We start from the raw sequence: 27,502 nt of genomic DNA on the forward strand, positions 1-27,502 counted from the left end.
CAACCTTAAAATAGAGAGATTATCTTGGTGAGCCTGATCTAATTAAGAGAACCCTAAAAGGGATGGGGCTTTACCAGGAATGAGATTCAAAGTGAGAGAGGACATGTTGATGGAGGAGGCAAGTCATATGGCAAGGAACTAAAGGTGAATGCCAGGACCTGAGAGTGGCCCCCAGCTCACAGCCAGCAATGGAACGGGACCTTGGTCCTACGACCACAAGAAACTAAATACAAAAAACCATGTGAGCTTGAAAAAGGACCATGAGCTCCAGATAATAAGGCAGCCCTGTTGACACCTCAATTTCAGTCTTATGAAACCCTGAACAGATAATTCAGCTAAGCCATGCCTGGACTTCGGACCTCCAACAGATAATTCAACTAAGCCATGCCTGGACCTCGGACCTCCAGAAACTGTGAGATAATAAATAGGTATTGTTATAGGTGGGAATTGAACAATGAGAACACATGGACACAGGAAGGGGAACATCACACTCTGGGGACTGTAGTGGGGTGGGGGGAGCGGGGAGGAATAGCATTAGGAGATATACCTAATGCTAAATGACAAGTTAATGGGTGCAGCACACCAGCATGGCACATGTATACATATGTAACTAACCTGCACATTGTGCACATGTACCCTAAAACTTAAAGCATAATAATAATAAAATAAAAAATAAAAAAAAGAAAAGATGCACACACACAAAAAAATAAATAAATAGGTGTTGTTTAAGTCACTATATTTGTAATTTGTCATACAGCAATAGAAAACCAATCCACATATAATACAATAAATTTCTTTTTTTTTTTTTTTTGCTTGAATCACTTTGAGTTTAATTTGTCTATTGTAACCAAAATAAACAAATATTCTTAATTTCTCTGAGATGGTACTATCTTGGGTTCCTTATATTACTCCTTATAGCCCCTCTGCAGTTTTTTGCTCTCCCTGTTCTTTCTAACTCTAGGGGACAGATTTCCTAAGGCTATCTGCTCAGTTCTATTCACTTTCTATAATGATTTCCTTCTACTGTTTATCGTTCTTAAATCTGTATCCTGGTCCCTGGTATCTCCCCCTACAAACTCCTGGATATATGCAGTGGAAATAAATTATGTTTATTTCAAAATTTCCCAGTCCCTTGCTCCAAACCCAGCTCCTCCTCTTTAATTTCTGATGGAAGCTGACAGCATCATCATCTTCTACTCTTTCTCCCACATTCCATCGGTTTCCAAGTCCTACCAATTCTGCACCCTTTCTATCTTCACCGCCCCATGCTAGCTCAGACTGAATTCCTCTCACAGCAGCCTGCTCATTGGTCTTCTTGTCAATGCTTTCTCTCTCTAAACCATTTGAGTCATCCCTGTTGGATCGAACTTCCTAAAGTAGATATAATATAACACAACTTCCCCGTGCCATCCATACCTTCATTGGTTCCTACAGCTTACTGAACATCTTCGAAATTCTTTATTTGATGTTGAAGATCTTCACAATCTGGCCCCAGCATGCTTTTCCAACTTCATTTCTACTTCTCCCCTCATGCACACTGAAGCAGCCACAGTGAGCTTCTCACTTCCTCTCTGAGAGCTCGCATTTCTACTCCACGTGTCAAAATGTAAGCCAGACCTCCCAAGACCAGCTCAAATCCCACTTTTTCTACAACTCTTTCTTTTATCCTCTTATTCTACAACTTTCTCAATCAGAAGTTTTTTTTTTTTTTTTTTTGGTTGTTTTGTTTTTGCATGTGAACGCCTATGGTTTTAAAATTCATTTTCCTTATGTTACTAACCATTTTATTCCTTATCCTACAATAGGCGTCATCTCCCCGAGTGGAATGTGGTAACTTCCGTAAAGGTAGGGTTTATGTCTGTCTTCTTTTTGTAAGCTTCATGGGGCTTTCGCAAATGATAACTCTTTGATCAATATTTGTTGATTAACTGATTGATAACATGGCATTATATTACATCATACTCGAAGATGTTATATGTCTTTGAGTCTCTGTCCTCCATGGAAGAGGACAGGTGTTCAAATGGAAGAACACCCTTTTGGGTGACTTGGAGAAAAATCATCACATAAGCCTCTAAGGAAACTGTGCAGTCCATCAATGAAATGTTCCACAAGAGCCTCTTTTTCCAACTCAGAACTAAAGGTAACTCTTTGTATTTTCTTTCTGAGGAATAAAGAGAAGCTGCCAGGGCTGCTGGCAATTGCAGAGTTCAGAAATGCTTCCTCTGAGTGAGCACACTCAGCCCAGCGGGTGCAGAGCCCTGTCTCCACCCTGCCCACCAAGGAGCTTAAGTGGCAGGCAAACTGGGCCAAAAACACCCCTTTCCCATGGAGAGGCATCTCCAGTGCAGGGCTGGACTGAGAGGCATCTCCAGTGCAGGGCTGGACTGAGAGGCATCTCCAGTGCAGGGCTGGACTGAGAGTCCAGTTAGACCTCAAGAAGAGTTGGCAGGAGGTCAGTGTGGGAGGTAGGCCAAAACTCAAGGTATTCTGAAGAATATGATTTATTCACAATATCATGCGTTCCCTGTTCAGTTAATATTTGATCATTTATGGGAGTTATCCATTGTAAAATTTCTTACAAACTGGCAGTCCTTAGATACCTAGCATGCACTCAGAATATTCTCTGTGTATATTAACTGGTTTGTGTTCAGGGAATAAAATCCAAAATTAGTATCGGCCTAAAGAACACATTATCAGAGATAAATATGCTGGAAAAATGTCTATCCTCAAAGGTTTTTTAAAAAAATTATACTTCATGTTGATCCATGTCACTGCTTCTTATCATTAGCATGGCTTATCACATAAAGGTAAGGATTTATTCATACAGAGACTGCTGCTGTGTGTATTTGTATGCAGGTTACATCTCCTTATGGACGTAGTGCAAAGTTTGCTATGAAATATAATTATACATTGGAGAAAAGTATGTCTGCATATCAAGAATAAAATGAAAATAAAATGTAAGTTGAACATATAGATGATAAATACCCAATCTGTGCTGAGCAGCTGTAGAATGACGTCTCAGGAAATTAGTATTTTAAAGACAAGATGTCTTGTGCTCCTATTGACAACTTATTCCTGGCCTTATTTGTTCAACACGCAGGTCCTTCAGGTATTGCTGTAGCACAACAGAAAGAACAGTGGGCCAGAAGACAGGGAGGTCTGGGTCTAGAAGCCCAGAGACTCCACATCCCCTGAGTTACACATCCCCTTTCTGGTTGCCATGAGTCATCACGCACCTTCTGCCCAGAGGAGAGTTTTATTCATGCCTGCTTGAAAAGGTCAGTGTTTAGGTGTTGCAGAAGTGCTTGGTGAAAATGGGGAAGGCTGAAACACAGCCTGTGCCTCATGCTTTGATAATTTCTGAAGCATTTATAAATCATGAGCAGCTAAGGTCTGCAAGATGCTAATGTGTGCAGTCCAGTCCTCTGACTTTAAGTCTCTTTCAGTTCCTGCTCTATTTGCTCCTTTTTAATAACACAATTAGTAAAAATCCTAAAAAAGAAATAGCTAAATATTTTCCTCTCATTCTCTTTTTGCCATAATATTGAGAGTTATATGATAGTATCTTCAACTATTTTATTTGGCCTGACTTCACAAAGTACCAAACGGGGAGTGAAGATAAAATGAAGAGACAGAATCCACATATGCATCTCCCAACCTCTGTCCTTTTGAACAGACACAAGTAACAGAATTTACCAAAAGTATTAAAAACACGACCTTGGAAGCATCCTATCAAAGCCACAACTTCCTTTTCTTTTTATGAAATACTACCATGCAAAATTGCATGGCTACAGCTGGGACATCAAATCATGCTTTAAAAAATTAGTATTGGGGCTGGGCGTGGTGGCTTACGCCTGTAATCCCTGTACTTTGGGAGGCCAAGGCAGGTGGATCATTTGAGGTAAGGAGTTCAAGACCAGCCTGGCCAACATGGTGAAACCCTGTCTCTACTAAAAATACAAAAATGAGCCAGGCATGGTGGCAGGCGCCTGTAGTCCCAGCTACTCACGAGGCTGAGGCAGGAGAATCACTTGAACCCAGGAAGCGGATGTTGCAGTGAGCCAAGATCATGCCACTGCACTCTAGCCTGGGTGACAGAGTAAGACTCTCTCTCTCTCTCTCAAAAAAAAAAAAAGTTATTATTGGTTTATTAGTAAAAGCCATTCAAAGCTCAAAAACAACAGAATTATTTTCCGAAATTCAAAATCAGTGCCAGATTTAACTACTTTTGCATAATATTTGCCCCCACAGAACTTTCCATAATAATATTACGTCAACAGCACTCATTTTCTTTTTGATCTACTTGTTTTACTAAATTAAAAGCCAACAGATACAACAACTCCATACTTTAAACTCCTTTTTTAATACTATTCCGAGTAACTGCTTCCTTGTTTAAATATTACAATTTTCTGACGCAATCAGAACAAAGTATTGCAAGACAAAGGTGCTATTGAAAACTTCTCTTTTTTTGGAGGAGGCTTCATAAAAGCATTCTAGCTTAAAACTGGGATTTCAATGGCCTTAACTGTGAATACCACATAGCAGAAATGCCACTTGGCATTATATCTAGGGATTACCTGTTGAAACATCAAAGACAGGTATACTTTGATGTGGGTTACGCAGGGCCGGGTAAGTAACAAGAAATACAATTATTCTTTCTTTCTATGAATGTGGCACTGAAGATTTGATACCATATTTGGAGCACAGATCCATCGTGCGGAGGGATGGGGAAACACAGGAGAGGGGTGCTGAGTGTGACCACATGTCCACAGGCCTGTCTGAGCTCGCTACAGGTCACACTGCATCATGAAGGACCCTGTATTCCACTTGCTGCAATTTCAATGCAAATAAAGGAAAATATCAACTACTATTTTATGAGTAAAGGACGCTGGCAAGATGCAGCCGTGGTTTGTCTTAAGAGTCCTGAAACTCAGTTAAAATACCTGATGATCGCGTTTCATTAAAAACCCCAAGGAATTTCTTTACACCATGAGCATTCTACAAGTTTCCTATCTCTCTTTAAGACTAAATATTTAAAACTCTTTAGAATTAGCATCATCTATGTGTCACTTGGCTCTAGGACACATATTCTCGGGGAAGAGCATATCCCCATTTCTATTAGGAGAAAGAATAACAGTATTTCTCCCCTCCTCCTTCATCTTGCAGATTTAGGGGTTTATCCTAGTATCATGGCTCAGGGGATTCTCACACTTACAACTCCTAATATATCAAAAAAGGAGAAAATCTCTCTTCACTACTTAATTGTTTTGTCGAATAAGCTCTCAAAAGTTCATTTTTGTTACCTTTTTCAGGCAAAATAAGAGGCCTTTTACAAAAATTCTATTGCTAAAACAATGGAATTCTCCCGGGAATGACTTCGTTATGGAAATGAAGTGACAGCTTCTTTTATCTAGCCAGGCAGAAAGTCTGCATTTATAAAAGGCATTCAGAGCACTCAAGTGTTGTGTGTGGGAGGACAGAAAATGCTATTTTTAATTCAGATTGCAGCATTCCTCCCATCCAGGTCTTTCAGTATAATCATAATCATAATAAGACTGATGTAAAAAGAAAAAAAAAAAGATTCCCATTCCTGCTGACCCCAGCAGAAAAAGAGAGAAAAAAAGAAAGAAAGAAAATTAAGAAAATGATTAATACAGCTTCCTTCCACTTTTAGACCATTCTGTGGGCTTGGAGATCCACCTTCGAGGCAATCAGAGCAGACTATCCATTATCCAAAGTTAAAAGCACTTTAACTCTGCTAGTAACAGCATCACGTCTTCTCACACAAATTTACATTCTTGTTCGTGTGACTTTCACTCTCCTAAGTTTGCAGGAATCGCCTGTGCCTGCTGGGAAACGCCGTGCAAGTTCCTCCATCTGTTTCCAAGACTTAACATTCCTTGGTGACAGTGCAATGGATGAATCCAGCCTGGTGGCAGGGCCATGCTGGGAACTTGATTTCTAATGTCAATCACTGGAATGCCCTTCTAGTAAGGAAGAGGTGCCCAAGCTTCTGTTTGAGTTAACACAGACCTTTCCAGGTCAGGTGTAGAATCTGGAGTGATGAATGGAAGTGCTGGAAAGGAAATGAAGACCAGTGTAGATGTCTCTTTGCAGAAGTTGAACATTGGAGGAAAAAACAGAATAAGATGAAAATGGAATCACAAAGGGTAAAATGACTGGTTTAAGGCTATATGTGCAGGATTAGAGAAGAGATGGGGTCAAAGGGGTATTTTTTAATGAAGATAAAATTCACATAACACAAAATTCAGCATTTTAACTGTTTTTAAAATGTGTAAGTCAGTGGCTTTTACTCCATCCACATGTTGAACAACCATCTCACTATCTAATTCCAGAAGATTGTCATCATCCCCCTTACCCATGAAACAGTCACTCCCTGTCCCCCACTCCTCTCAGCCCCTGGCAAAGACTAATCTACTTTCTGTCTCTAAGGAGTTGTCTATTCTGGATGTTGTGTATAAACTGAATCATACAATATGTGGCCTTTTGTGTCTGGCTTCTTTCTCTTGGCATAATGTTTTCAAGGCTCATTCATACTGTAACATGTACCAGTACTTCATTCTTGTTTTCGTTCAATAATACTCTATTGTAGGCTATACCACATTTTGTTATTTATTCGTCAGTTGATGGACATTTGGGATGATTCCATATTTGGGCTACTATGAATCATGCTGCTATGAACATTCATGTACATGTTTTTGTTTGAATACCTGTTTGCAAATCTCTTCAGTGTATACCTAAGAGCAGAACTACTGAGTCATATGGTAATTCTGTGATGACTTGCCAAATTGTTTTCTATAGTGATTGCACCATACTACATTCCCACCAGCCAGGTAGGAAGATTACCATTTTTTCCACAACCTTGCCAACACTTGTTATTTTCCTTTTTTAAAAAAATTATGGCCATCATAATGGGTGACCATAATAAAGTGGTATCTCATTGTGGTTTTGTTTGCATTCCCCTAAACACTAATGATGTTGGACATCTTTTCATAAGCTTATTGGCTATCTATATATCTTCTTTGGAGAAATCTCTATTCAATGCCTTTGTCCATCTTTAAACTGGGTTGTTAGTCTTTTTCTCTTTGAATTGTAAGAGTTCTTTATATATTCCAGAAACTAGACCCTTATGAGATACTGATTTGCAAATATTTTCTCCCATTCTGCGGGCTGTCTTTTGACTTTCTTGACAGTGCCCTTTGGTTCACAAAGGCTTTGATACTGATGAAGTCCAATGCATCTATTTTTTTCTTTTGTTGTTTGTGCTTTTGGTGTCACATCTAAGAATCTATTGCCAAATCCATGGTCATGAAGATTTACTCCTGTTTTCATTTAAAAGTTTTATAGTTTCAGTTCCTACATTTAGGGTATTGATCCATTTTTAGTTCATTTTTGTATATGGTGTGAGGTAAGGGTTCAACTTCTTTCTTTGGCATGTGTCCCATGTGACTTTTTCCATTGTCTCAGCACCAATTGTTGAAAAGAGGTAAGAGAGATTTTGAGTATGAAGTGATTTTAGTCTTTTCTCTTGAAAAAACAAAACTTTAAAAATATATATTATTTTAAAAATTAATTTTCTGGCTTCTGGTTACACTATGACTGTATTCAGCCACTATTTAAATGTTTTTCCTCATCCCACATTTTAAAGATGCAGCAAGTTTTCATGAATGATGACCCACCAGAGCCATGATGCTGAGCTTTCAGGGAAGCCAACCACCTCTTGAGGTGGTGCTTTTGCAAGAACTAATTTTCAAAAGCAACAGTAGCTTGAAATTGCTGACTTTGAGTTGCATTTGCTTCTGTGTTTGTGCCCCTCTAGTGAACAGCCCCTGTCTTCAGATATCCATAGACCTCTGTTCTCTTTCCAAGTCCGACACCCACCCATTAAGATTGGCTCTTTGGAGAAAACTTAATAACTAATTCATGCCAAATCGTGTATAACCAAGAGAAATAATAGACTTTTGGCATGATACCTAAGACTCTGTTTATCTTAAGCAAAAAGAATACAGTGTAGGTTGTAGAATTCTGGCTATCATCAGTTCAGCCAATGCAAGGAGTGAAGACTTTTAAATCCCCCTAAAGCATCAGTTCTCCAACTTGGCTACACATTGTGATCACCCGGAGAGATTTAGAAAGTACTAATGTCTGGGTTCCACCCACAGAGATCCTTACTTAACTGGTCTGGGGTATGGCTCAGGCAATAGAATTTTGGAAAGCTCCCCAAGTGATTCTACTATGCAGCCAAGGTGGAGAGTCACTGCCCTGAAGTCATCAGAGGTTGCTACCTACTCCTCCCACAAAGGCGGCTCCTCTTGTCACCTTGCACCACTTGCAAGCAATTAGGGATGTACATTTACATGTTTTTAAAAGTCTTATAATGTCCAATTAAAACTAACAAAACTTGAATTTCTTGTATCAGTTATCATTCACTCTTCTCAACAACTGTGTGAAAGTAAGTTTATTGTTCCCAAATGACACACGCGGAAACAAACTCTGAGAGATTAATTAAGCGACAGAGCTAGATCACAGAACTTGGAAGTGGCAGAAAACTGATTTTAATACAATTCTTTCAACCCCACAGTCTGTATCATTATAATCTCCCAGTAATTTCAAAAGGGCCAACCCCTGTGAGTGTGGGCATATAATTTGGTTGCATCTTCAATGTGGCACCCATCTTGTGGAATGGGACGAGGGGATAACAACTCACTGAAGAGAATAGCAGGCACTACCTCTGTCGGTTACTATTTACCTTTCTTTCTCTATATTGTATGCATGTGGGTGTGTGAGTGTATGTAAGTGTGTGTCCACCTAAGGAAAGTGGACCTCAAGGGTATATCTGAATTGAGAAAAATATGGCCCAACTACAAGAACGTACCTGGGTAGGGTTTTCAGAGATGTAGTAATTCTTTCCAAGATGTGATAAGACTGGTAAAAGGTCATGAAATACCTTCATTATGATAAAAAAAAAAAAAAACAAACATTGAGGAAACTACCAATTCATTCATTTATGGATTCATCTAATGCCTATATATAGATTACAAAGCTTAATCAGTAGTGAGTGACAAGACTGAAGAATATCAGGCAAAAATCTCCCATACTTAAATATTCAGGTTCTTATAATAGACAAGACACAATTTCCACATAATATCATCTTGTCTGCCAATGCATGGGGCACATTAACAAGCCTTGACACAATAGTAGAACAAATCAGAATTGGTAAAATGTATTATTAATGATGGTAGAAATTGGGAAGTGAGTTTCATGTCACTTTTTTCTCTTATTTCAAACTGGTGCACTCAAATGTGTAGGTTTATGCATGTGCGTGAGTGTGCACATATGCACGCATGCACACATGCATACACACAATCACACACAAGGCTTGAGTGAAGACTCTATTTCAGTTCTGCCATTGTTCACAGGCCTAACAACTTACTTTTCCTTAAAACAAGGAAAGGAGGGTTGTCATGTTATTATTCTGTTTCCATTATTATGCCATAAGGAAACTGGAAGAATTCTTTATTTTTAAAATATTTTTAAATTTTACTTTAAGTTCTGGGATACATGTGCAGAACGCACAGGTTTGTTACATAGGTATACATGTGCCATGGTGGTTTGCTGCACCTATCAACCCATCATCTAGGTTTTAAGCCCCTCAAGCATTAGGTATTTGTCCTAATTTTCTCCCTCCCCTTGCCCCCCCACTCACCAATAGGCCCTGGTGTGTGATGTTCCCCTCCCTGTGTCCATGTGTTCTCATTATTCAACTCCTACTATGAGTGAGAACATGTGGTGTTTGGTTTTCTGTTCCTGTGTTAGTTTGCTGAGAATGAGGCTTCCAGCTTCATCCATGTCCCTGTAAAGGACATGAGCTCATTCTTTTTTATGGCTGCATAGTATTCCATGGTGTATATTTACCACATTTTCTTTATCCAGTCTATCACTGATGGGCATTTGGGTTGGTTCCCAGTCTTTGCTATTGTAAATACTGCTGCAGTAAACATATGTGTGCATGTGTCTTTATAACAGAATGATTTATAATCCTTTGGGTATATAACCAGTAATGGGATTGCTGGGTCAAATGGTATTTCTGGTTCTAGATCCTTGAGGAATCGCCACACTGTCTTCCACAATGGTTGAACTAATTTACAGTCCCCCAACAGCATAAAAGCATTCCTATTTCTCCACAGCCTCGCCAGCAACTATTAGGAAACTGGAAGAATTCTATACAATAGATTTAGGAGCTGCAAAGGAGTAAGGATTTGCTGAAGATTTTCTTAGGCAAGTATTAGAAGTTGGTTAGATGAGAAAAGTTTTCACAAGTGGGAGTTGTACCTCCTTGTCTCCTAATTGTAGTGAATCTGTCAACTTTCTTTTCAGTGTATCAAGACTTTACTCTTCAAAATCATTCTCAGTATGCTCTGAATTGCTATACTTTTAAGTTAACTACTTCTCAAAGTGCTGTTTAAAAACTGACATCTTCAACCACATTTCAGGCTTAGAATCTATCTAAATTTGCAAAGTTTCATTGGTTCTTATGAAAGTGCTACTTAAAAAAATACACTTGACAGCCAATCTCTTGAAAATGATTTGTGCAGAAATTGTGTTCAAATTACTTTATATCAAGACATTTAAGAGAAAATGTGGTTTTCTTTGTAATAGGCTAAAAATAATGATATCCTTTATCTTCAACTGAACATGTACATATGTTGTATAAGCTGTTGCATTTAAACAAACTGAAAAACAGTAGGATTCTGGCTATAGTCCGTAAAGAAACAAAACTTGCCCAGAATATCATTTTAAGCATTAAAAAATACAATTAACTGCTATTTCCCACAAAGTTTAATCCTACATACAGAATCGGAATTGTCAACCAGGTCCAAAGCATCAAATTATAAAACCTGATGTCTCAGAAATAGACAAGAAAACTCAGAAAAAATAATTATTACAGTCCAATTGCACACAAAGAAAAGTGAGAATAAAAGGCAAGTTATATAGTTTATATTTCTACAAATTCCTTTTGAGTTACTGGGCAACATTCTATTTCAGTGGACCCTTATGACAGTAGTATAATGAAAATATCCCTAAGTCATAGCCCTAAAATAATTCCCACTGAACATTTCATTGAATGCTTAGTATGTGCAAAGTACTGTGAGGTGAGGTTCAGAAATGGAGAAAGCAGGTTTATTGCTTTGAATGCAGAATATTGATTTTTAAAACACTAAGCTAATCGTCACCAACTATAATAATTTTTGATGATTCCTCATTGCCAACAGCAATGATTCTCAAATGTGTTTTTTAAAAGCCAGAACTCTGCCTTCAAACAAAATCTTATATAGAAATCTAATACACAAGATAAATAAAATTGAGGCTACTTACACTATCTAGTTTTATCGGTTCCTCCTACTCCTCATCCATCACCACCAAGTACTTCTGAAGGCAGCCCCACAGAGGTTCGCAGGGCAGAGGTTGGGAGACTGAGAAATCCTTAGGCTACTGGAGAATGTGGTCTGACCTCCACAGAGCTGAGGAGTCTGTACTCCTTAACATGGCCTATGAGACCCTCTATGGTTTGCTCCTGGCCTCATGACAAGTTACCACCAATGGAGTACTGACTGTTCCCTGCACACACTGCACCATGCTGTTTGTTCCCTGTGCTTTGTCCATGCTGTCCCTCAGCAGGTGATCCCTTTATGTCCATCTTCTCTTTGACAGATGCCAAGACACCCCACAACTCTGCACAGCTGGACACAGTCTTAACTCCACATACACATTCATTTTTGGCTCACCATGCTGGCTGGTAATTATTGTTCATATGGCTTTCACTTAAACTAACCTCAGAGTAACACAAGCACAGAAAATGTATTCATAGTTATACTCCAGCTTGGAACACAGATGTTGACCTAACAGTGGCTTCATAAATATTTGTTGAATGAATGAATAAAGATGGATGGGTGACTGGATGACATGACAATATACTTTCATCAAACTAGGAAAAAATCTTTAAGTAAATATACATATATATTACATATATACTTCTAAAAATTGTGGTAAACTACACAAATATAAAATGTACCATCTTAAACATTTTTAAGTATACAGTCAGTGGCATTAAGTACATTCACAATGATGCACAACCATTACCACCATCCACCCCCCAAACTCTTCATTTTGCAAAACTGAAACTTTTTAACATACGTACATTTAAAAAATTCTTAAAAATGTAATTTAATGATCTAGGGTGTGGGGTACCCAGGTTCTTCACTTCCCCCTTGCCCCCACCTGCTGTATATCTTGTGCCTTTCAGCCCCACTTAGGGCATCTTTAGCAAGAAATGTGGTAAATGTGGTTGAGACATGTGGTCAATGAAACTCCTGCCTACTAGCTTAGCTACTAGCTAGCAGTTTAGGCTGCTCAAAATGAATTTCCTGGATAATTTTCCTAAGCCCTCCCTGACTCCTACTCGCATGTACTGTTAGGAGCCAGCTTTCACTCCTGGGACTGGTTTGGGCTTCCAGAAAGCATGCCTTGTAAAGAACAGGGCCTGTGTGTCAAACAGCCTGTATACAATACACATAGCTTATATATGACAACCATGTGCTTTTTGTCATTTTAACATTTCTGAACTCAGGACTTATTTTATATATGATTGGTACATAAAAGAGTGGTAGCACCCCCACCCCCAGAAACTAATCATTTAATCTACAGTGCATATTATCATCAGCGACACTACAGAAATCAAAGAAAACTGGTATCTATTTCATATTTGCACAGAATCGTTTTTAATTTTAAATGTTTTTCATATAATGATCACATTGCCAATCTCACACTTGGAGGAGCATAAAGCAAAGAAGGAAAAGGACTTGAAAAGGGTGACAAGTCACTCAGGTGAATGGGATGAGGCCAGGAGGTGACCAGGCCTGGATCTGACGTGAACTGCTCCCCACAAAGACCTCTCCACGGCGCTCAGCCTCAGACTCCCCCTCATGTGTAAAATAACACAGGGGAAATGAAAATTAAACCAGGGTTAAGCTGTTCCTGACGTGCTTCCTGCACCAACATTCAACCAGCTCTCTGACCTTCTTACGAGGCTCAGGAGTCCTCCTGGGGGGAAAGAGCTGCAACACCTGCTATTCACTTTGCATGGTTGGTTCAGGCTCTAGAAAATAGCAAGAGCCCACCTCCTCCTCCTGCAATCAGCTCTCCTGTTTCCTTTTTTTTTTTTTTTTTTTTTTTTTTTAGCTTTAGCTCTACTTCTATTTTCCAACTGGGATCATGGCTACTGCTTTCTACTACTCAGCAGCTAATTACACACACCCTCCGAGGAACGTAGGCCACTGGGTGAGGGGCCCAAACTCAGCTGGACACAATCCCTGCTTATCCCTCTCAGCTGTGGTCAGCTGGACACCTAGGCACACATGGGGAAGCCACTCAGTCCTTGCCTGAAAGAAGAAAACATACCGGCAGCCCAAATCTCAACCTTCTTCACTAACAGGCAAGCTTACCATGTGTTGAATTTAACCAGCCAGCACCAAACCATCAGACTTTCTGTTACTCAGAAATAAGTAAACAGTATGAAAAAGGTCCCTTATTAGGTGGGCTCAGGGTGCTGGTATCAGGACTATTTTTGCATATTCTATCATTAGGTCAGGCTGACATCCCAAACCTTAAAAAGTTAATAAGGGAAAGAACGCATAAACGCATATAAGCTTTATATGGAAGGTTAAGTACACTGGCAGCCTACTAAAATAGAAAGTTAAATACAGCAATGAGATTTTGAAATTTCCCCTTGCAATAAAAAAGAAGGGGCCTTAATAGGAACACAAGCCAGGCTTGCTGGAAAAGCATTCTTTGTTCCTTAAAACAACCTGCAATTGACTACTTATGGAGGACTTAAATTTCCGGAAATATTGTACCATCACTGACCCGTGTACACGGTTATGAGGCTCCCATAACAATAGCACTCTCAGGGAGAACCGACAGTTTAAAGAAAGCAAATTAGGGTCTCAGTAATAAGATGACTGAGAACATAAACTACTATGCGTCTATCTTTTAAACACTTAAGTAATTTTAGTGTTGCTTCACTTGCCAGAGTAAATGAGTTATAAAAACCTCTGCTTTCTCATAAAAGCCTCCATATACCCAACGAATGGCGAATGATGTTACAATAAGCAGCACGTGTCCCATTTCCTCCCATAAGGAATAATCCTCTTTTTGTGATTCTCCTTTTCACTTCATCTGGAGGGCAGTGTCTTCCCTCCTAGAAGAGAGGCCCAGGCTGAGAGCATCATGGTTTTGGCAGGGAACTCAGAAAATCTTGGCATCAGGGCTTACTATAAGCTGAGTTAAACAGGAATGGAAGATCATTGGAAGCCCTGGAAAAATAGAAAATATTTCTAGGGTAGCACAGAAGTTTGGCCTTTTCGCTGGTGATTTATTTCCATTTGTTCACATGATGTGACTCATCATTTGGGTGACATGGAGCAGGCAGCATCGTTTCAAGTTCATCATTTTATTAAGCAATGAGTCAAATGAAGAAAGTGGTTTAAGGGAAATGGTCATTTTCTAATGATTTTTCTCTAGTATGATTTTATTTAATAGTTTTACATAAGCAAAGCTGATGTCTCCTCTGACCTCCCCCTTTTAAAATTTCCAGAAAATAAGACATTCTGATGGAGATCAGGCCACAAGACAGTAGTTCAGAAAAGGGTAATTTTTGTTTTAATTTTTCTCCTCACTCCCTATGTAATTGGTGGCCAGGATATTGAAATTCTCTGGAAAACACAGAATCCATTTCCATGATGAATTCAATAATATATTATAATGTCTTGTTCAGAAGTGTTAGGAGAATTGATGAGTTAATGTTGGTAAATCACTCTGCAATTCCCAGGTCAAAGATGTGAAATGAACATTATCATTATTTGTTTCAGTGGAGGCTCACTGGCAAAATGTGGTCTAGTGGGCCTGATTAGGAAACAAAAGCTTATAACTTTGCAGCAAGAGGGGAAAACATTTTTTCAGTACTACCTTTTACCTAATTCTCTTCTACCCTAAGGGAGTAAAGGGCATGCCAATGATTATTGATAACATCATTCAACGCCATGTAATAAGTTGACACCACTGAAATAAAGCAAAGGATGTAGGGATGTATGTACAGCTGGATGGATGAATGGACAGATGGATGGATGGACAGACAAATGGCCGGTGACCAAAATACATATACTCCTCCGTGTTATATATTAAGGCTGCTTTTTTAGAACACTGTCCTTCTTACCCAAATTATCACTGTAGAAGCAGATCATCATGCTTTAAGCCTTAGAATATGATGGATTTCAATTACTGCATCATATCTGTGAGATTTTTGGTTAGGAACTTTTAATATGAATGTGTCCAATTTTTTCAGTAATGCAAAACTTTTTGGTTTAATATCTGTTGTTATTCCTACCCTTGTCAGCCAAACTCATAAAATAAAGATTTTCTAATATATGGTATTTAGAAATTCTCTGCACTATAGAAGGTGTTTGAAGTTAATGAATAAATAAATGGATAAATAGATGGGTAAGTGGCATCATCCAGCCACAGCACTGCAATGTCCGAAGGAACTCTGAAACGTTCCTCATGCCTCTAGGAAAGACTGACCTTTGAATACGCCAGACAAGTATTTTTCTTAGCAAACATTTATGAGCAATGGGCTCAATCACTATATTAGTGTTTAAGGGCTTTTATTGTATAGAAGCTCTTTCTTTGACTGAAGTCTCCAAAGCCAAATTTACAATTATTATGTATGCCTGAATAAAAGGTAGTATAATATAAGGTAATTTTTCTCCAAAGAAAGCCCTCAGAAAAGCCTAAGTACCCTTAATTTTTGAGTTCTTACAAAGTTTATTGTATCTATTGGTCTCTTAAATAAAGTAGTCTTTATGGAAGACATATTACCTTAAAACTACCTTGATAAATGCTAGTTTGGCATGTTTATATAACAGCCACCTAACAGAACTGTTTTTCCTTTTGTTTTTTAATGGAAGAAAACAAATTTGACTAGTAATTATTCTTGGAAGTATGACTTTCCTAGTTGCAAGCACTGGATGTCACTATAAATAAAAAAGCATTTTAAAGATTACTTTTAAAAGCAACACAGTAAGTGGTTAAGTTGCAGAGTTCATCAAAATACACTCACAGGAAGAATGAAGAAAAACATCTCTTAATAATATGGTTTAGGATATTGTGATAATAATGGTCCCCAATGTAGGATGCCTCCCTATAGCCATGCTCACATTAACTGTGGGCTTGGCTATATGTCTTTTTTTGGCCAATGGGGTCTTAACAAATGTAACCAATGAATATAGGAATGGGCACTTGCGGCTTAGGATGAAATTTCTGGTAATAGCATCAAACACAGAGTAGATGAACGTCAAGATGATGTGCTTTGGAAAACGATATTACATGACCTGCCAAGTAGTTCAAAAGATGAGGAAGATACTGATATAGTAGATAAAAGTTGTAAGTAAAATTATTTCATATAATATGAAAGTGGAAGAAAGCAGTATGTCTAAATTAATGTATATATTATTTAAAATGTATTTGAGATTAAATAATTTAAGCACAAATCTGATGGTTTAATAGAAATCTCTAAATCCTTAAATGCTTATAGACAAACTGGCCAAAAAATTCATTGAAAGGATAAAGGATGGCATAAATGTGAACTTCTATGGTATAATGCAGGCCCAGACTTCTTGAGCTGCAGGCCTGAAGACTCAACTGTCTATCTGAAATATCCCCTAAAAAAAGGTCTCAAACCTCCAACCTATTCGGATGGCTACTATCAAATACATTTTTTTAACCAGAAAATAACAACTGTTGGTGAGGACATAGAGAAACTGGAACCCTTGTGCACTGTTGGTAGAAATGCAAAGTGGTGCAGCCACTGTGGAAAACGATACAGCAGTTCATAAAAAATTTAAAAATAGAATTGCCACGTGATCCAGCAATTCCATTTCCAGGTATATACCCAAAAGAACTGAAAGGAGAGCCTCAAATTTGTACACCCACATTAGTAGCAGCATTATCCACAGTAACCAAAAGGTGGAAACAACCCAAGCGTTTATGGACAGATGAATGAATAAACAAAATGTGATATATACAAGAGTGGAATATTCATCAGCCTTAAAAAAAGAAATTCTGACACATGTTACAACATGGATGACCTTGAGGACATTATGCTAAACAAAAAGTCACAAAAGGACAAACCCTGTGTGATTCTACTCACAGGAGGTCCCTAGAGCAGTCAAATTCATAGAGGCAGAAAGTAGAATGGTGATTACCAGGAGGGAGGGGGAAGGGGGAAGGGGGAATTTATTGTCTAATGGGTACAGAGTTTTGCAAGACACAAACAGCTGAGACTGGATGCACAACGAGAATATACTGGATACTATCAGGCTGTATCTTGAACCCAGCTACCTCTCTCTGATGCCACTGCCACCATTCAAGCCCAAGCCACTGTCATTTTCTATCCTGTCAACTACAGGTTTCTTACCTGGCCTCCCTGTTTTTCTTGCCATCCTTTTAATGTCAGACCGTAAAAAGTGTCATGAAAATAGCAAAGCAGGGTAAGAAGACCGGCATACTATGTTAGATAGGATGGACAAGGAAGGCCTCTTGGAGGTGACATTTGTGCATTCATTCAGGTCATTTTTCCATTCAAAAGCATTCGATAGCTCATTCTGACTGTCCTATTTATGGTAATTCTGTAGCCATTCAGGACTGAAACCCTGACAGCCCCTGGACACCTTCTGATCCTTCTCTCTCTGTATCGCATCTAGTCTCTATTTTCCCCATTGCTAAGAGTAATCATGCTATCTGTCCTATCTACTACTCCTTCTCTTGGAATGGGCTGTCACTCCCCACTCCCGTCTATCCTACATATACATGCCAGATGAATCTTTCTAAACTGCAGTTTCAATCTTCTTTCTCGTTTCAAAATCTCTTGTTGCTGGTTCCTCTTTGCTTCCTGAATTAAGTCCAGAGTTTCCATCCCAGACTGTCTGACAGTCTACAATATGGCTTCCACTTACCTTCCCAACTGTTATCTCCCACTTTTCCCCATCACAGGCATACGGGTGGCCCCTTGTTCCAGAACGTACTCTTCACTTTCCAGAATCTGCGTCTCTGGTCTCAATGGCCCTCGCACACCTCCCCGCAATCCCTGTTGCAAACTAAAATCCCATTCCCAAATCACCTTCTCTGTGGAAATTGGCCTGATCTTCCCAATCAGAAGTGATCACTTCTATCTTTAACCCTCTGAAGCGTGTTTTTACTTTTATATACAGTTTATCACCTTCTGTCTTATGCCATACTTATTTGTATACTTTTCCTAGTTCCTTTTCAGATCATAGGATTTTTGAAAATCAAATATGGCTTCTGTCTTCTGCATCACCTAGCGACTTGTTCCTCAAAGTGTCGTCCTGGGACCAGCAGCATCTCAGGCCCTATCTCAGACCGACAGGATCAGAACCTGCATTTTAACAATATTCCCAGGGGATTCCGACCCACTTGATCGAGCTCACAGTAGCCACTCATCTCATACTTGACTGGTTGAACTGACTAGGAAAACAAAGTATGAGAAACCAAACATAACTTACATAACTCATTCAAAGATCATTGTGAGTGACTAATGCTTTACCTATATAAAACTAGGGCCAGGCACAGTGGCTTATACCTAGCACTGTGGGAGGCAGAGGTGGGAGAATCACTTGAGTCCAGGAGTTCAAGACCAACCAGAGGAGCACAGTGAAACCCCATCTCTTCCAAAAATACAAAAGTTAGCTGGGCATGGTGGCACACACCTGTAGTCCCAAGCTACTTGGGAGGCTAAGGTGGGAGGACTGCTTGAACCCCAGGAGGTTGAGGCTGCAGTGAGCTGTGAGTGCACCACTGCACTCCAGCCTGGGTGACAGAGTGAGGCCCTGTCTCATAAATAAATAAATAAATAAATAAATAGAAATAAAAATACAGTGAAGGTATACAGAAAGCAGAAGGTTAATTTTACCAACCTTCTGAGGGAGGAGGACAAATGTCACCTTGGCCAACCAAATAGATCTGGGAAGATTTTGTCTTTTTATAAAGCTTGTCTATTTAAGGGTGGGAAGTCAGCAGAAAAACTGCTTGCCAATAGTACACTTCTCCCACTTTAATGAAATCGGTTGGCTGTGAAAATATGTGCATCAAAGTTTTAAAGAGTTTTCTGTCACATCCAGTAGACTTATAATACAGATTGCTACAGATGGAAGATTTATCCTCACTTGATGTAGCAACAGCACTACGTTCTTTGAACTGTAACAAAGCTTTTGATTTTTTTTTCCCACGTGGTAGACGAATTTTAGTAAGAAAATACAGACTTGATATGACACATACTCAACTACTGTAAAGTGGGTGCTTAATTTAGTTAGGGATAGGAAGGGGTGGAAGCTGGGGAAAGTCCTGCTTAGAGGGCACCTCACTGGCCACTAGAGGGCATTAACATGTGAATAAAATCATCCTGATTTCCAGGATTCAAACAGTAGACATCATGCATGGGAATTAATGGGGCTCTGCTTCACTCTTCCTTTCCCTTTATAAATGGCCAGAGAGCTGACAACTGCAAAGATGTGGAAGTATATCTAAACTCTTTTTATGTTTTAACACAATAGACATTTAAGGGAATAAACTTGAGCCATGCTAGCTCCAGGACTAGGATTGACATACGTTTCCTTCAGGGTGCCCGATTTCCATTCTTCAGAAGTCCACAACCTTCTGAATAGCAGAGGTCTTTTCTCCCTCAGAATCAACCTAGCAACAGGTCCGAAACCTCCAAAAACTTCTCATACCTGTAATCCTAGCACTTTGGGAAGCCAAAGTGAGAGGATTGCTTGAGCCCAGGAATTCAAGACCAGCCATGTCTCCAAAACTTCCAAAAACTTCTCCAGCCTGCTTGCTAAAAATTCAAGTTGATAATCCACCCATTGCAAAAGGATATTTCCTTCAGGAAGCAGGAGGAAGATAAGCGAGGCTGGGGAAGACTGAAGACAGCAGTCCTCAGTTCTGAGGAGAATGAGCGGGAAGTGATTGATGGTCAGTCCCAGGCCACCGCCCTGCCTTAGTGGGTGTCTTTGCCACGAGGTGGCCTTCCAGGTAGCTTGGCTTCCTTCTGCACCTAAGCTTATAATGGCAAGACTAACCTTGCCTCTCCAGCCCCCATCTTTCTCCTCAAACGGTCCCTCTAATCTTTGTACATACTCATGGGTTCAATTACCAGGCAGGATGCCCTGAGGCAGCCAGGTGTTAGTTGGCAACAGAACACACAAAGGCCTCCCCCTCCATTCAGCATCAGGGCGATAAAGATATCATTACCCTCAAAGCCAGCTCCTCAGAAGTTCTGCCACCACGGCAGATATGAAAGGCTTTACCACATAGTTTTCATACACAGTTCTTCTTCCTCAGAAAGCACCATTTGTTTGAGTATCCGTAAATAACTCCTACAGAAGACACAATTTGCTCTAATGTTTTGGAGCTATGGAATTTATTATGATCACAGAACCAGGAAATAGCTGAATGTGAAAACAGGAACATCTCAAATCACCCCTCAGCTCTAAGAAGAGTAACGCATTTCAAATTAAAAGCAAAGTCATTGCTGTGTTTACTGTTCTCTCTCAATGAGGGGCCTGCACTCCCAGGACACTGTCAGCATACTCAGCTTTTCAAATACTAAATAAAAACAACAGCATCTCCAAGTTCTAAGCATTTATAAAAGGTATTCTCTTTTAAAGATAAAGACAACTTTAGAAGGCAGGCCCTTTTTTTTCTCCCAATCGGTTAAAAAGTGAAGAGAAATAGAATGGGCTGAGCAAAATATATAGCAGGCTCTGTGGTCTGCTTTTTCTAAAAGTTCTGCCCACAGATTTTCAGACACCAACAGCAACAAACAGTCATTCCCTCCCTCCCGCAAGTGAGGGTGACAGCCAATGCCAGGAGCTACAGCAACAGAAGAATGTACTTTAAAAGAGAGACAGGAGAGTGGCTTAGACCCTCTACCTGCCATCACCATCACCTCCTAACCAGAAATGACAACAAGCAGCACTTTCTAGGAATTTGTTAGTGGCTGTGATCACGTGTCCTTCTTGCACTCACGTTTCTCTTTTGACCAAATATTATTTAGTAAGATGTGGTTGAGTGGCCCCTGGGAATCACCATTGAAACAGAAGGCTTTCTAAGTAAAATATCTGTTCAGTATCTGTTCTTGCAGTGCAAAGCACATTTCAAAAGTTCAGCCAACGGCTAGGAAAATGTTTGGGGCACGCAGAATCCCTTCTACGCCAACAGAACTAATCTCATGTATGCATTTTTCAGCTCCTGAGTTGAGAAGACATATTAAAAACCCAGCAACATGTTTATCTTCATTAAACAGCAAATGTCCTTTCAAACAATATCCAACAGGGCAGAGATTACTGTTTGTGCTAATGGAAAGTGATCAAAAGCCCCAAGATTCTTTGGTTAGCTGACTCTGAAGCCTGCTCGTGCTTGAGTTTCTACACAAAGTACATCAAAAGAATATAGATATCACTGGAGATTCTAAATGTTTAAAGTCTCTAGGACTAGCAAGAAAATATGCTTGAAACTATAGGAAACGGGGAACAGAACATTACTGTTGACTTCCACCTTTTCCCTGTAACACAATACATTACAATCTATAAATAGCTTAGGCTGTCTGTTTAAATATGCACCTCCCCCGGAAAAGATAGAGGCTTCCGATCATCTTGCTATTTGCAAGGAATCTTACTCACAAATCAATCTAACAGGCCATGGTGATATTATGGGGATGTAAAAGGGACTGAAATGATCAAGAGCGTCACGTGTCTTCCAAGCCAAGTGGGGTCCTATGCCTTGCTGGTTTGAAGAAGTGGGAGAAACTTCATCAAGAGCAGCAACTCAGGTGTCTGTCCACCAGAGTAAGCAGGAGGTTCTGACCAGCAAGGGTAGCCTAGGGCACGGGAGGGAGGGAGACAGTGACTTTAAAGCTCTCCTGTTCTGTCACACTTCCTGTACCTCTGCCCAGAGGTGGCTGCTCCACAGACCCAAGCAGAAAGCAGACAAGAAAGGCAGGATGTCAGGAATTCTCTTCTCTCCCAGTAGCATCTTTCCAGTTCTAGCCTAAATGCAGGGGGAAAAGATTTGGGGCTGAGGCACCTCTGAATCCCAGGGAGCTCAGGAGCTCACTCTGATTCCTTGGAGCTGAAGAGTTGCTGTGTGCAAGCTGCACACAGCCGTAGCGTCTCTCATTAGACTCTCTTCTACCACTAGAGCCAGGCAGCTACGAAGAGTGACACGACCAGCCAGCCCCAGAAAGCAAAACGGGAATGCAATCAATACATTCCTCCTCTCGCCCATCAAACAGCCTTCTTCCACCTTTCTCCCAAATCAAAACTGACTCCCTCTTGTTGGATCACAAAGATCAAGAACACAATGTGCAGTAGCCTTGTGGAGCTTAAAAAAAAGAAAAAAAAAAAGACTGTCAGCTTGCAAGAATTTTACCAACCAGCAAGACATTACCCCTCATGTCCCAGAGCCATAGGGAGGCTGCGTCTGAGAGCGAGGCACACCAGCAGGAGAGAGACAGTTCTCATGGGTGGATGGTGAACCCTCTCTTATCAACAGCTAGACTCAGCAACCACACATTCCGTTTTACTTTCTCGCCCACATTCAAACCATTTTATCTCCACTAGAGGGCCAGGATGGAGATGAAATTTCAGCCTGGCAGTTTTGCTGCTGATTTAAGATTTGATCCTAAACCTTGGGGAGGGAGGGCTCGAAGGAAGGGAGGTGGGGTTAAGGCAACTCAGATACTCACGTGGGCATATCTGGGTCCCAGGCAATCCCTGGGTTCTGCCACAGGCTCTCTATCTCATGGGATGACACTGTTATTAAAATAATATCCACGGCACTTTGGGAGGCCAAGGTGGGCAGATCATGAGGTCAAGAGATCGAGACCAGCCTGGCCAACATGGTGAAACCCCATCTCTACTAAAAATACAAAAAATTAGCCAGGCGTGGTGGCGGGAGGCTGTAATCCCAGCTACTTGGGAGGCTGAGGCAGGTGAATCACTTGAACCCGGGAGGCAGAGGTTGCAGTGAGCCGAGATCACGCCACTGCACTCCAGCCTGGCGACAGAGAGAGGCTCTGTCTCAAAATAATAATAATAATAATAATAATAATAATAATAATAATAATATCCATAAAGTACAACACAGGACACCTTCGGTAGCCACCTAGGCTCCAAAATTGGGTTATCTCTGACTTCATTCCTTTCATTGTTTCTAATACCCAGTTGCTCAGTTTGTTCAACTCTTTCTTTGTAGTGTCCTCCACATCTGTCCCTTTGTAACACGCCCACAGTAGTTCTCAAAACCTTATCTCCTTACGCCTGCAACTGCCTTCCCTCTGGGACCCCAGTCTCTTTTTTCTCCACCATCTCACGGGATATGGACACAGCTGTAAAGCTCATCTCACTAAAACATGGTTCTTCACATCCCCAACTTGTTGAAAAATCTCCAGTGACTGCCAACCCCCAGCTCAGGACCCCTCCCCACAGCACTGCCCATTTACACAGTGACCACTCCTCCCTCCCCACCACCAACACCCCCAAACCACAAACCAACAAGAAGCACCGTGTCCTGGGAATCTGTCAGTGGCTGGGACTCGGTCCTCCTCGCAGGCAGGTTTCTCTTCACCACATAATACACACGCAGCGAATGTGGTTGAGGGGTCCCCATTCTTTGGTCTGACACATGTGGTGTGACCCCTATCTCCCTGTCCAAGGCAGTCTCCCCCTTTCTCTCTATGAGCTGTCCATTCTCCGTGTTGAGTCCTACACGGAGCTTCCCACTTACTTTACATGTTAGATTGCTGTGTTTTCCTCAGCATATGCGTGGCCCCTGTCTGGAAGCCCCACTTCATTGATCTGGAGCTGAATTGTGGTCTGTTCACCAGGACCCCAGATGAAAGATGAAAGCATGAGAGAAGCGGATGCAGGAGGGGGATGGTATAGGGTGGTCCATACACCTGGGATGGAATCATGGAAGCATCCCAGACAGGTTAACTTTGCCTTAATAAAGCTTCTTAATTTTTAACGAGCCTAATGATCTCCATCTCATTCAGGAGGAACAAGGTCAGAAAGACAAGATGGGACCAGATGACTTGTGAACTGTGAGTTGAGCTCTGGACTGTTAGACAGTGATGTGTCTAAGACAAGGCCAATGTCTGGCAGGCCGGGGCTTTAGCGTAAGTTTAGCCACTTGCTAAATTGAGTTTAATTTGCCCATGTCCTTATGATTGTCCAATCACCATAGCTAATTAATGTTAACTATGTTGTTATTTTTATTAATGCTCTTTTAATTTTAGTAAATATTTTTGAGCCAGATCTGACTGTTCCAAGCCTGGGCTTTGGGGGCTGCCAGGTATATTACTGCTACAACACCATCAGGAGCAAGTCACAATGCATTCTTAAGTTCATTCATTCTTTTACCCTACACATTATCGAGCACCTACTGTGTGCTGTGTGAGAGGACTGGGACGTTGGGAGTTATATAAAAAGCTAAAAGCCATGCTTAGGACATAGCAGGTGACAAGTGTCCCTTCTAGGCCAAAGCTTTGAAGCATTTAATTGCTGGTGCAATTTTCCAATTTTTCTCTCTTCCAGTGATCATGAAAGAGGCCCCTAGATGGCTGGATAAAAAGATCAAAGCAGACTGCATCATGGAGTTATGCATGGAGGACAGTTGTCCTGGAGAGATACCGCATCCACAGCGGTCACTGTATGAATGAGAAATAAACTTTTATTTTGCTAAGCTACTGAAAGTTTAGGGTTGACCTTTCTGCAACAAAAGCTTATCCTATCCTGACTAATACAATAGCTTTTATTTTCTCTATTATTACCATTTGGTAATGAATCATGTCTAACAATGCCTTGTGATAGGCTTTATATTTACTGCCCTCAGTATCTTTTAATTGCCTTAATGTCACTTTTACTCACTCCTTGCCACTTAATGAGACAAGAGCCTCTTGAAGACAGTGACCTTGGCTTGTACTTTCAGGGCTTACCTTTTCGCCCTCCAACTCACATTTTCCTTCCTCTCATCATTTTCCCCAAAATTTAGTTGTGAGCCTCGCAAGCAGTAGCTGCTTAACTCATAACTGATGACTTGATATTTTCCCACTAGGAAATAATTCCCAATACGTAATAACAATTATTCATTTGCATTAACCAATACCACCATGCAGGCATGGATCATCAGGAATTAAGTGCAATGGCTACAAGAAGGCATTAGCTATTCATCTGTGAATTTATTTTAGCCATGGCCTTGATTCTGTGTCAACCATGGCTCATCATTTTTACTTATTTGTGTTGACCCTAATGTCTTTAGGTCTATTTAATGATTTTGGTCTGGGCTTCTAAAATTCTCATTCAGTCATTTGTTCATTCACACAAATACAGTAGTCAGTTTCTGAGAGGTAGCAGAGAAAAAAAGCTATGGAGTCAGGCTAGCTGTGAGACTGTGGGCCAGCCACTTGACCTCTTCATGTCCCCAGTTTCCTTTCCCACAAAACAAGTTTAAAATGTATCTTGTAAGGTTGTTGTGAGAATTACACAAGTTAATATATGCAAGATACATAAAAGTTATTTTAAATTTTAAGATAAAGCAGTACTGGGCATGTTGTAAGTGCTTAGAATGCTAATATTATCATATACTGAGCACCTACTACATGGCAGATATTAGAGGAACAAGAATGATTAACAGGTTCCCCAGTTCTTCAAGCATTTGCAACCTAGTAAGGGTAAAAGATATGTAAACAAATAAGTGAAGTATTACAGAGCCAGAGAGAGAGAGAACACAAGTACATACAAATACATATGCCCAAAAGGATACAGGTATGTAGGTGCACACACATGCACACAAAGATACACACATGCACACTCACCTACATGAGAGCACACACATGCACACATGCCAACTACTGCCAACTGATGAGCTACATACAGAGCAAGAAGAGACCACAATTGCTGAACTAGCTCCTACAGGCTTGCCAGACAAGACAGGGCACCAGGGATGTCCAGGTAATTAAAGAGTGTGAGCAGAGGCATCAAACAACATCTATGTGTTTATTCATTCAACAAATATTGATCAAATGCCTCCTATGTGCTTGGCACGGTTTTAAATACTGAGATACATGCAGTCCATGAGACCGACAAGGCTTTTGCTTTCACTGAGCTAACATTCTAATAGAGGAGACTAACAATAAACCAGCAGTCGGATGCAGAAGCCCAAGCGCCACGAAGAAAACACAACAGGTAAGAAGGCTTGAGTGAGCTGGGGGCGGGTAGGCCTGATGGGGTGCACGGAACAGAAATATGGCCAGAGCAGGAAGGAAACGCCACGCCCCACCCCAGCTTTCTATGGGGGAGGATTTCCCTTATGCCCTCTGACCTCTTGCTCCAACCTTTTCTTCCCCAAGGGTGTGGAATGAGTAACCCGGCTGGGGCTAAAGCCAACGTGGCCTATGCCCCCTCCTTGGATAGGGTGAATCTATATAATTTTGAGCAGGGTTAGCAGGGATTTGGGCCTCTTTCTCCTTCCCTCTTCACACAGACAGGTGCCTGTAGACTCAAAACTTTCCTGCAGGTGGCCTGCGACCAGGCTAGACTGGGGAACAGGCAGGTGGCAAGTTAGCTCATTGCCCTCAGTCACATAGTTGCATTCTGGCCCCCGTCTGCCTCAATACTCTTGTCTTATTTCTCAGTGGGCTCAGAACTTGGGACGGGAAGAGAACTCTTGTAAGATAAAAGTTTCCATAAGATAAAAACCTTCCCTCCCCTAAACAGACCTCAAAACCAAATTAGGAATCACTATCCTAATCTATCAAACCTAATCTATCTGTCATCTTAATGGAAAAATCCCTCAAATCTCTTACTTAATAGTCCAAAACACTAGACTGAGAAGTCTGGTCCCAAAGACAAATTCAATACAGTGAATATTGGGAGTGAGGTGGGAAAAAGGATTATTTTGGTGCCAGTATAAAACCCAGGGGTATATGCTATGGTCAGTAGCCAGAAAGAGGAAGATGAGGAAATGTGAAGCCTTGAGATATTCTTACCTTGTGACTTTATATCTGCATTAAAAAAACCACATTAGGAAAATAATTTCTTGAGTTTATCTTTTCTTTGAAGAACTGAACAACATTTTCAATATATTTACACACTTGCCTCACAATTTCCTTGGGAGATGGAGTGAGAATATAACGTTGTCATGAACAAATATTAATGTCATGGTTACTATCTGCAGAACTCAGTTGTGAGCATTAGAGAAATTTTTTTAAGAGGAAGAAGAAGATACATGGTTCGTATCCTTGAAGGGCTTAGCCTCGACCTAGAAAACACTCAGGCCCCCAAAGCAATAT

The sequence above is a fragment of the Pan paniscus genome, chromosome 5 (assembly GCF_029289425.2).
Source record: "Pan paniscus chromosome 5, NHGRI_mPanPan1-v2.0_pri, whole genome shotgun sequence".
NCBI classification, from domain to species: domain Eukaryota; kingdom Metazoa; phylum Chordata; class Mammalia; order Primates; family Hominidae; genus Pan; species Pan paniscus.